General features: G+C 40.3%; 1 pseudogene; it reads right to left on the reverse strand.

The window, feature by feature from the left end:
- Positions 1 to 550: 550 nt before the first annotated feature.
- Positions 551 to 1,213, reverse strand: LOC108782374 (arginine kinase-like; annotated as a pseudogene).
- Positions 1,214 to 10,111: the final 8,898 nt, after the last annotated feature.

The following is a 10,111-nucleotide window of genomic DNA, read 5'->3' on the forward strand; positions in this document are numbered from 1 at the left end:
CTAGGGGGGGAATCTCATCCGGACGAGAACCCAGGACATAATTAAGATCGAACTTCACTTAGGTAAGTTCGTTTAATCTATAAATTATGTCCGAGTTCTCGTCCGGATGATAATTATTGTAGGATGTTTAGAGGACGATTTGCGATCTGGGTCCACTGAGAACCCAGTTGACAAGGAGACGCAGTGGTCTAAATACAGAGAACTAGAGACTATATCTGAAAAGATAGAGCAAATAAAACTAATTATCGTAACTCAGTGCCCATAAGAAGCACCGATGAAGCGAATGCCTCTGAGCCAATGAGGGAACGATTGTAAAATTTTGCGTATAGGGAAAATGGCTGAAAAGTCCAATGCCGCCGGCGTTAGATCGCCGTTGAACGATTTTTTTTTTTTTATATACTCTTGTGATTTGTTCTCAGAATAAAACTCTCACGCCGTAGACACAGTTTCCCGCATAACGTCACATAATACAGTGGCGTCCGACAGGGCTGCGATGGAGAGTAAACGAATACGAGATGTGTCAGGGGAAAAGGTAAGTTTAGAGGCTGGCTCATATTTTGATGAGCTCGGCGATGCCATCGATTATCTCCTTCACAGCCTGATACTCGATCAAACTGAGACGGCGCTCATTAGAGGTATCGTAAATGCCGCCTTCAGCTTCGGTATGTTCACCATGACTATCGCGCACCTGTAAATTGTGCTTAGCTGCGACCTCCGCAAGCTTGGCTTTATTTGCGAGATTCGGCATTTTGATATGCACCGAGACACGCATCGATGTACCCAGATTCCTCGGACAGAACATCAGGGAGCCAAAGCAATCGTGTGAGAATGACAGCCGCTTCTCAATCTCGTTTACCGCTGTCATTAAGCGTACCGGTAGGATCGAGATTGCCGAAGTAGTCGGGCGGAAGTCCTTGGGCGGAAGTTGTCGGTTGTCTTGCAGCCGCCGTGGTAGTCGTCGATGATGGGATAGGACCTTGGTGAAGACGGTGTACGCCTCAGCGTCGGGCGCGTAGATACCGACGCCAGAATCATGATTCTCCAAACCAGATTGGATAACGTCCAAGAGAGTAGAACCAAAAGAGGTCTTTCTGGTCTTGAGCTGATCGACGATCTCTTTGGTTAAATGCTTCTTTAGCAGTGATTTGCTGTCGGACTCGACCAACTTCTTATAGCCGGATTCCAGTTTGTCCGGAACCGCTACGTCCACCATGCGACGTTCACGAGAAGCGACGGCGAAGAGAGATCGGAACGTAATCGAATGGCGCATCTTGATTCACGAACGGCGACACGTACGTGGCGCGGGTCGGAAACGAAGTTAGGAAGTCGCAAGCAGGTAGACGAATCTTCCTAGATTTTTCGATGTAAATGACTATTAAGCCCACTACACAGAGTTTCTCGTGGTTTTCAAATTTAGGTATAGAAGAAGCGGCTGGGGTTTTCCCGGCGCCGAAGTATTTAATCTCTCCAGGATCCGAATGAGTGCTCGATTCTCTTTGAATATGATTTGAAAGATCCTTATTGCTGCCAGAGTCTGACATTGTTGTCCCGTGCCTAAGGCGAGAAGCATTCCAAGCTTCCTGGTGAGCCCTTCCAAGGAGAGATCCAGATGCGCAAACACTGTTGTATTGTCAATGCGAAGCAAAAAGTTCGCATCTCTCCGATCTGCGGCAAAACATGATGATGGTGGTGACTCCTTTTATCTCCTAATGTGGAGCATAGAACGTCTACGGGCCTCTTCCACTCTTAGTCCGAGGCCTATATTCGTTTCTCGAGTCAAATTGACTTACAGATTTGTGGGTGATTGATCCACAGAATCCTACCCGAGGGGGTAATCACTTAATGTAATCGTGGGACTGAGTCCCTGAAATCATTATAAAATTTATATAAAATTTCGATATATAATCCGACCGTTACGAGAAATAATTGTGTAATATTAGATAAAATCGTTTATTTTATCAAATGATGTATAATAAGAAAAAATTATTTGTCCTCAAATAAAATTATATAAAATTAAGCCGGGACGAAAAGCCAAACATTACGTGATATTCTTCGCAATATATAATATAAGAATAAATTATCAGATTTAGTTTTTAAATTGTAATTTGACTCTTATTCGCCCTATTTAACGTGTTAATTATAATTACATAAAATTAAATGAACTCATGTAATCTGTGGAACAATATCTCAGATAGTGGTTACCCCCTCGATCCTACCTCAGTTAGATATTAGAGACATATATCTACAAATATATACTAATGTATAGGATCTACAATTTAACGCCGAATTCGAACGGCGCTGATGATCATAGATCATCAGATCATTAGATGGAGCCATTTTTTGGCTCATTAAACGCGAAAAATCGCGTTTGGGCGCACGTGGAATTGAACTCGGGTCAACAGATAGCGAGTCAATCGCACCGAGCGGTGCGCCACTCGACGCCACTGCGGTAAAAGATATAAGGCCGAAAAATGCCGCCTTGTAATATGGAGAACCCTTACTTCTGGCGCCCACCCCGTGTGAGCGCTGTGAACCGGCTACATCCCATCCGTTTAGAGAGGCATCTGAAAATAAGAGAAAAACGAAATCGACGAGGTACGCGACGCTTTCGTATCCTCTTTCTCTTAGCGAAGTCAATACTGGCCGCAGAAACTTCTTCTGCGTCCGTGCCGTGACTATCGGCGATGGTACCGCGACCGGGACGCCGATCTCCGGGATGGTTTCCTCGAGGACTTAGCCCCCGCTCGAGGACTCTGCGATGACATCTGGGTGGGGGCTTTCTCGTTTTCCGCAGATGCGGCTTGCTTGAGTGGCAGATGTCTCAAGAACTGATGCTTAACTCATCCACTTGCTGCGGGCGTGCACTTCAAAAGGCCGCGCCCCGTCCTTTCACTGGATTGAGCATCCTTTATGTTCTCCGCGAACGTGGCCCCGAAGAGCCATTCGTCTATCAGGGATGTGACAGCCGTAGTCTTACCTAGTAAATTTGGACTCAGATTAATAAAGGCACGTCTGTGTAACGAGAACCGATATTGAAGATCTGTCAATAAAAGGACGGCATGCGTTATCTGGCCGATGGCTGATTTCACCGACTCTGGAAGCGAAGGTTCCAAGACCAGGGGCGGAGAGGCCCGTGCCCAGAGCGCTCAGTAGGCCGCAACCTGTGATTGTGACGCAACTTGATGCTCGTCTCTTTTTAGCACCGGCGAGTTTGGTCCTTGAGAAAGCAACCTTACTCAATTTTGGTGCACTTAGTGTGGTTAAGTCCCCCTTAACCTCAAACATGGTCAGCAACCTTTTCCGTTTATCTGCGTCCAAGCCAGAGTGTACAGTACTACTGGTAGATTCGAACATCTGTGAGTCCCAGGAAACGTCTTTCATGACGCTTTTGGACCCGAACAATCTAGCTGCAAGAGACAGTGAAGCCGCCTGAAACGGCTGGCTCATCGGTATGATTTTCACTAAAGGAAATCAAGACCGCGTTCTCGCGAGGAGAATCTAAAAAGACGGTAAGACCGTCAACAAAAAGAGCCTGGGGGAACACGTCGGATTAGCCCCTTCTATGCCGATGGCGCAGTGCGCACAAGGGGTCGCGGAGGGAGCTTACCTGGTACAAAGCCCCGGCTTCAGGAAGCCGTCTGTTCCCCCGATAGCTGAGGAAATGCTCGAAGGGACTACGGCATTGCAAGGACCGGCTGTTGACTAACGACGGGCAACCTAACCTCGATTCTGTCCAGACGCCTCGTTTGAGCCTCGAGAAGTCGCAGCAATTCTCCCATCCTCGTGTAATCCCGATGTCTGCAAGGGAGGCTTCGGAATGCTGTGATGCACTGCGTGACGATCGCCTTGCCCGGCTTCTTGAATCCCACCGTGACCGTGATCTCGAGGATCGATCACGATACCGGATACGAGAACGAGCTCTGCGAGCGTTGAACGATCTCCTAGGCGACTTAAAACAGCTTCTATGCCTATCTTTAGGCATTGCGAATTATATTATTGACCAACAATGTGTGTTGTGAACGAATAAAAACTGTAAACCACTGCGCGAACTGTTGGGAAGCACAACAGAAAACACAATGAGGTTATTTGGCGCGAGAGGCGGCGCGCCAGGCGCCCGCCGCGCAGGCGCAAGGATTTCGTCTTTTTCTATCTAAAATCCTGTTGGGTTGAGCGCGCAGGAGCGCGACTACAATAATTATCATCCGGACGAGAACTCGGACATAATCATTTATATAAGTATGAATAATATGCCACTAAACGTAATTAAAATTATTTCTGTATTTTCTATTAGATGTTATCTATTAATTTGATATATTTCCAATATATTTATTTATTTGATATATGATATTTTCGATATTTTTGAGCCGAGAATATTGATCTTGGAAAAGTAATATTGTCTCATATTGAAATTTATTAAATTAATATTGTCTTGATATCGTCTTGATTTCGAGACAAGACAAGACAAGAATCTTGATGTCTCAAATATTGCGTGCATCACTACTTTTGGCTCTAGGCACCGCGCATAGAACGCAAACATTAGCAGCGATTAAATTATCTAACGTTAAGCGTAATTCGGGGGGATACGAAATAGAAATACCAGAACGCATAAAAACTTCTCGACCAGGAGCTTATCAACCATTATTAGCATTACCAGAATTTCCAGAGAATAAAAAACTGTGCATCGTGACAACACTCGATGCATATATAAAAGCGACATCCAAGGAGAGGGAAAAGATTGATAATCTTTTCCTGACTACTAAAAAGCCTTTTAAAGCAGCAGCCCCTGCAACAATAAGCAGATGGGTTAGGACCGCTATGTCTCGCTGCGGCATAAGCGAAGAATTCTCTGCTCATTCTACAAGACATGCGGCAACATCGGCAGCACTGAAAAAAGATGTTAGTCTAGAGATCATTAAGAAAACGGCTAATTGGTCAGAAAGCTCACGAGTCTTTGCAAAACATTATAACAAAACTATTGTTCAAACCAAAGATTCTTTTGTAAAAACGCTCATATATAACCCAGCATAAAATTGAATTTATCTTTTAGTTTATTTCTTCGCTTGGCATATAAAAAATATATATATATATAGCTGAGAGTGCAATGCATACAAAAAAAATATATATACATATATTACATATATATTTTTTTTTTTTGCGTTTAGCAAAAAGAATAAATGTTTATTCTTTACTGTATTTTATCTAAAAAAAAAAATTATTAAAAAATTAAAAAATTACTTTCTCTAAACCTCTACATAGTCAATCGTCGAGAACGAGACCTGAAATATAATTGAACGATCAAACGATCTCAGAGAGAGATGTTCGATCGTAATTATGAAGAAGGTCTCGTTCGAGACGATCACTCCCACCCAATATTAATTTTATATTCTCAACCCCAATGTGTGTGCTCACAGTAATTTTTTATTTTTTATATTAAAAATCAAGCTTTAAACTGTATGAAGCATGAAAGCATAGGGCATGATGGGAAAGGGAAAGAAAAGAAAATTAGTTACTCTGAAGCTTGTGGCGCCACGAGGGCAAGTAGACGGTACTACCTACATAGTCAATCGTCTCGAACGAGACCTTCTTCATAATTACGATCGAACATCTCTCTCTCTGAGATCGTTTGATCGTTCAAATATCGATAGACCTCTGATGGCAGATCGACGTAGTGATATTCTTCGCAATATTTATCTAAAGTGGTAATAACGCCACAGGCGTCTAAGGTAGGTTTCCATTACAATGCCTTACTGATGAGTCCAGTAGTGGAAACCGGGACGAAACGCCAACTTGTGATATTCTTCGCATTCTTATTTTTCACAGAGTTTGATTTATCATTACTTTAAAATATTATACATCGTTAAATTTTAATATATGTCTTTCAACATATTATTAAGATCCAATAAGATGCTATAAGCATCAAAAATTGTTAGATTAATTGTCAATTTAACTAAAGTGATGTTACCGCGGTAGTTTTGTTTAGAGTTGCGTTGTAAGTCTGAAAAAATTTCGGCACGCAATAGGGAAACTACATACGCGGTATATAAAATTCACACATAATTATAATAAGCATTGTGATCCAGCTATGACCGTTATTGGCTTTGCTTCGTGCTTCCTTCTTCTTGTTTATTATTTATAAATATTTCTGAAATACTTAATGACAATTTTGATATTCCAAAAATATTTTTTATTTTAAGAATCTTCTAAGTATAAAAATATAGATTCCTGTAACGTCCGCAGCGCTTTTCGCGACATATCGCGGACGTCACGATCGACGACGCTAATTGATTTCCATGACAGAAAGCGATGCAGAGCTCCGCGCGAGAAGCGCTATCATGTGCTTACCGCATGGTCGCATTAAAACCCAACCGTCAATTCATTGCGCTTGCGCGAATTAATCAGAATAAATGCTCTAAAACTGCAATAATTAAATAAAATTTTTCTGAAGCGATATTGTAGGATTTAGGGTTGGTATCAGTAGGATAACTGACAGTGGATCCAGCATGTACAAATAACAGGTGCTAAAGATAGCACTTAAATTATAAATTATTTAAATTTCGCTATTGCATCAGCTGCAGCAACAACGGTGATCTGCTGTACTATTGAGGTAGTAACTACTGTAGAAAGCACCTGCTAAAATTTCAAGGGAAAATGCACAAAAATGCCCTAAGTATGATAAACAGAACTATTTTGTTAAATATCGTTGCGTGAAGAAACAACAGCGAGCGTGCTATACAGGATACCTACACTCATACACGAAAGTATTCGAACGCTTACATTTTTAACATTTAACGACTGAAATATGTATATTAAATTAAAGCATTTAAAACAATATGCTATGTATAGCAAGGGATAGGTCTTAAGATTACATAAGTGATATTACAAATTAACTTAAAAATAGTGTAAAATAAAGGACTCTCGATATAACAAATAAAAACAACGATATAAAGGCAAATGAGAGTCAAAAATAATTTAACAATGTATACAGTTTTCACAATACAAAGCCAAGTGTAATTTCCTTACGAACTCTCAATATTTAAAACCGTGAAATATGTGTCCAAGGAACAGGCAGTAGAGAGTTAGCCGTGGTTCTTAGTACGTGTTAATAATTTATTCTTAAAAAATTGACGGTAAACCTTTACAAAAGGGGACCATCCTCCGATGACCTTGACCTTGACATATGTTATCAAGGTCATGGCTCTGAGTAACCTCCAACAGGTTTTAGCCGTCGCTCGTCCATCGTTAAAGAGTTATTAACAATCATAGTTCTAAAATATACGTTTCATTTCTGCTGTATACGTATGATATCAAGTACTATTCTACACCTTTCCCTGTTCAGAAACGTTAAACTTTCCACGCGAAGTAACTTTCACACCCCCCCCTCCCTGCACAAGAGCACACGACTTCTACGATTGTACTGTTGCTATGATAGTACTGTCAGGGCAGACCTCTGTCGACGGTATGGGTGCAGGGGGGAGGGGGCCGAAGACAACCCCCTTGCACCCGTGCGTGCGTACGTGCGTGCGTGTATGTAAAATATCAAGTAATAGACTCATAATCGTTATATAACGAATAGAACACACACACGGGCGGGTGCAAGGGGGTGGCCTCCGGCCCCCTCCCCCGCACCCACACCGTCGACAGAGGTCTTCCCCAACAGTATATTCAGATCAACAGTACAATCATGGAAGTCGTGTGCCCCTGTGCAGGAGGAGAGAGATGAAAGTTACTTCGCGTGAAAAGTGTTTAACATTTCTGAACAGGGAAAGGTGTAGAATAGTACTTATAATATATATCATACATGTATTATATATTATACCTTAATTTTAAAACTATGATTGTTAATAACTTTTTAACGAAGGACGAGCGACGGCTAAAACCTGTTGGAGGTTACTCAGGGTCATGACCTTGACAACATATGTCAAGGTCAAGGTCATCGGAGGATGGTCCCCTTTTGTAAAGGTTTACCCTCCAAATGTTTGAAACCAAGTCACCCTCAAATTGCCCAATCTGATGTGCGATCTAATAATATTTTAATTTCGTTAACTCAATTACACTAAAAAATCAAAAGTAGTGACTCACCTCAAACATTAAAGAAAAGTCATATCACAATAAATTAAATTTCACAAATTATAACTTTAAACTTGTTACATTATTCAGATAAAATATTGCAAGTTATCTCTTACAAGACTAAAAGATAACTAAATTTAAACCTTAAACAATATCTGCCAACTACAAGAATAACCCTCAACGGTCGCTAACAAAAATAAAAATATACTTATGTCACCAAACCTAGAGAACCTCTAGTAGAGAGAATCGCCAACTTGGTCACATGACCAATTACGTGATTGGCTGGAGGAAATGAGCAGATTTGGGCATCTCGACACCAATGCATTATGTCAGAACACATGGCGGCCCCATCATTCGCGATGAAATATTTATGTCTCGATTAAATGGTCCGGGGTCCGGGAACGCCGTCGGGGTACACGAACACGAAGACTGCCACTGCTGGGGTCAGTCTGCCACTCTCTAAATCTCTTCGTATAAAGTTAGTGATCGTTGATCGACTCTAGACACAAACTTCAATACCTAAATGTACATCTCTTATGTAATAAAAGTTTACTTATGATTTTTGCCAATAAACACTTCAATATTTCGTCAAATTTATAACAAATTTAAATAATATTAAAACATAATTACGAACACGATCAACTAGAGTCGATCAACGATCGAGTTGATCACTAACCTTATACGACGAGATTTAGAACGTGGCAGACTGACCCCAGCAATGGCAGCTCTTCGTTTTCGTGTACCCCGACGGCGTTCCCGGACCTCGGACCATTTAATCGGGACGTAAATATTTCATCGCGAACGATGAGGCCGCCATGTGTTCTGACGTCATGCATTGGTGTCGAAATGCCCAAATCTGCTCATTTCCTCCAGCCAATCACGTAATTGGTCACGTGACCAAATTGGCGATTCTTTCTACTAGAGGTTCTCTAACCAAACCTATTGAAACCAATGTTAAAATTATTTTATTTCGTAATAACAAACATTATTTTATATATTATATATTTAAAAGATGAATATAATTTTGATGTAAACCTTCCGTTTCTGATCGTACATTAAGTGCATTCTCTTGTAAAGTAATATGTAGTGCTTCCGAAATCAATCGTTTACCTAAATAACGTTCTTCATCTAATATTGAGACATTTTCCCAGTCAAATTCATGATTAAATTCTAATCTGTGGTCAGTGATAACAGAATGATTACTAGTATTGCGGTTAATATGGTTCCTATGCTCTGATATTCTAGTTTTTAATTTTCTTCCTGTCTGACCCACGTATGAGGCGGAACATGAATTATAGTTTATTTTATATACAACATTTCTCTTTTTTTCCTGAGGAAGAACATCCTTCTGTACCTTTATTACGTTATTTAATTTATTAACACTATTAAACGCCAATTTAATATTATCATTATTTTTTATTCTATTAAATTCATCCGAAATCCCGGAAATATAAGGAAGAACAAACCAGAAGTTCATAGATAAATCAATATTATCTGTGGAGTTAGTCTGTCTATTCTTTCTGTAAATTAAAGTTTTTAATCTAGAATTAATGGTATTAAAAATCAAATCAATAGGATAGTTATTTTTTATTAGCGTTTTAATAATGTGTTCAAAATTGTTTTGATGATACTTCGGATCAGACAAGAAAAAAGGGTAATTATTTAGATTAGGGGACACCTCACCGATGACCTTGACCTTGACATATGTTGTCAAGGTCATGATTCTGAGTAACTTTGCCTTAACAACTAGGCGGCGGACTCTTATCATTTTTGAGATATTAAGCGTTGAAGTTATTTTTAACAGTAGTGAAACCGGTAAATTTTTAGATTAGGGGACTCTCCACAATTACCTTGACCTTGACATATGTTCTCAAGGATACGACCCTGAGTAACCTCAAACAGGTTTTAACCGTCGCTCGTCATTCGTTAAAAAGTTATTAACAATCATAGTTTTAAAATTAACATATGATATATGTATAATACATGTATGATATTAAGTACTATTCTACACCTTTCCCTGTTTAGAAACGTTAAACTTTCCACG

This window comes from Cyphomyrmex costatus, unplaced genomic scaffold (assembly GCF_001594065.2).
Source record: "Cyphomyrmex costatus isolate MS0001 unplaced genomic scaffold, Ccosl1.0 scaffold1244, whole genome shotgun sequence".
NCBI classification, from domain to species: Eukaryota; Metazoa; Arthropoda; class Insecta; order Hymenoptera; family Formicidae; genus Cyphomyrmex; species Cyphomyrmex costatus.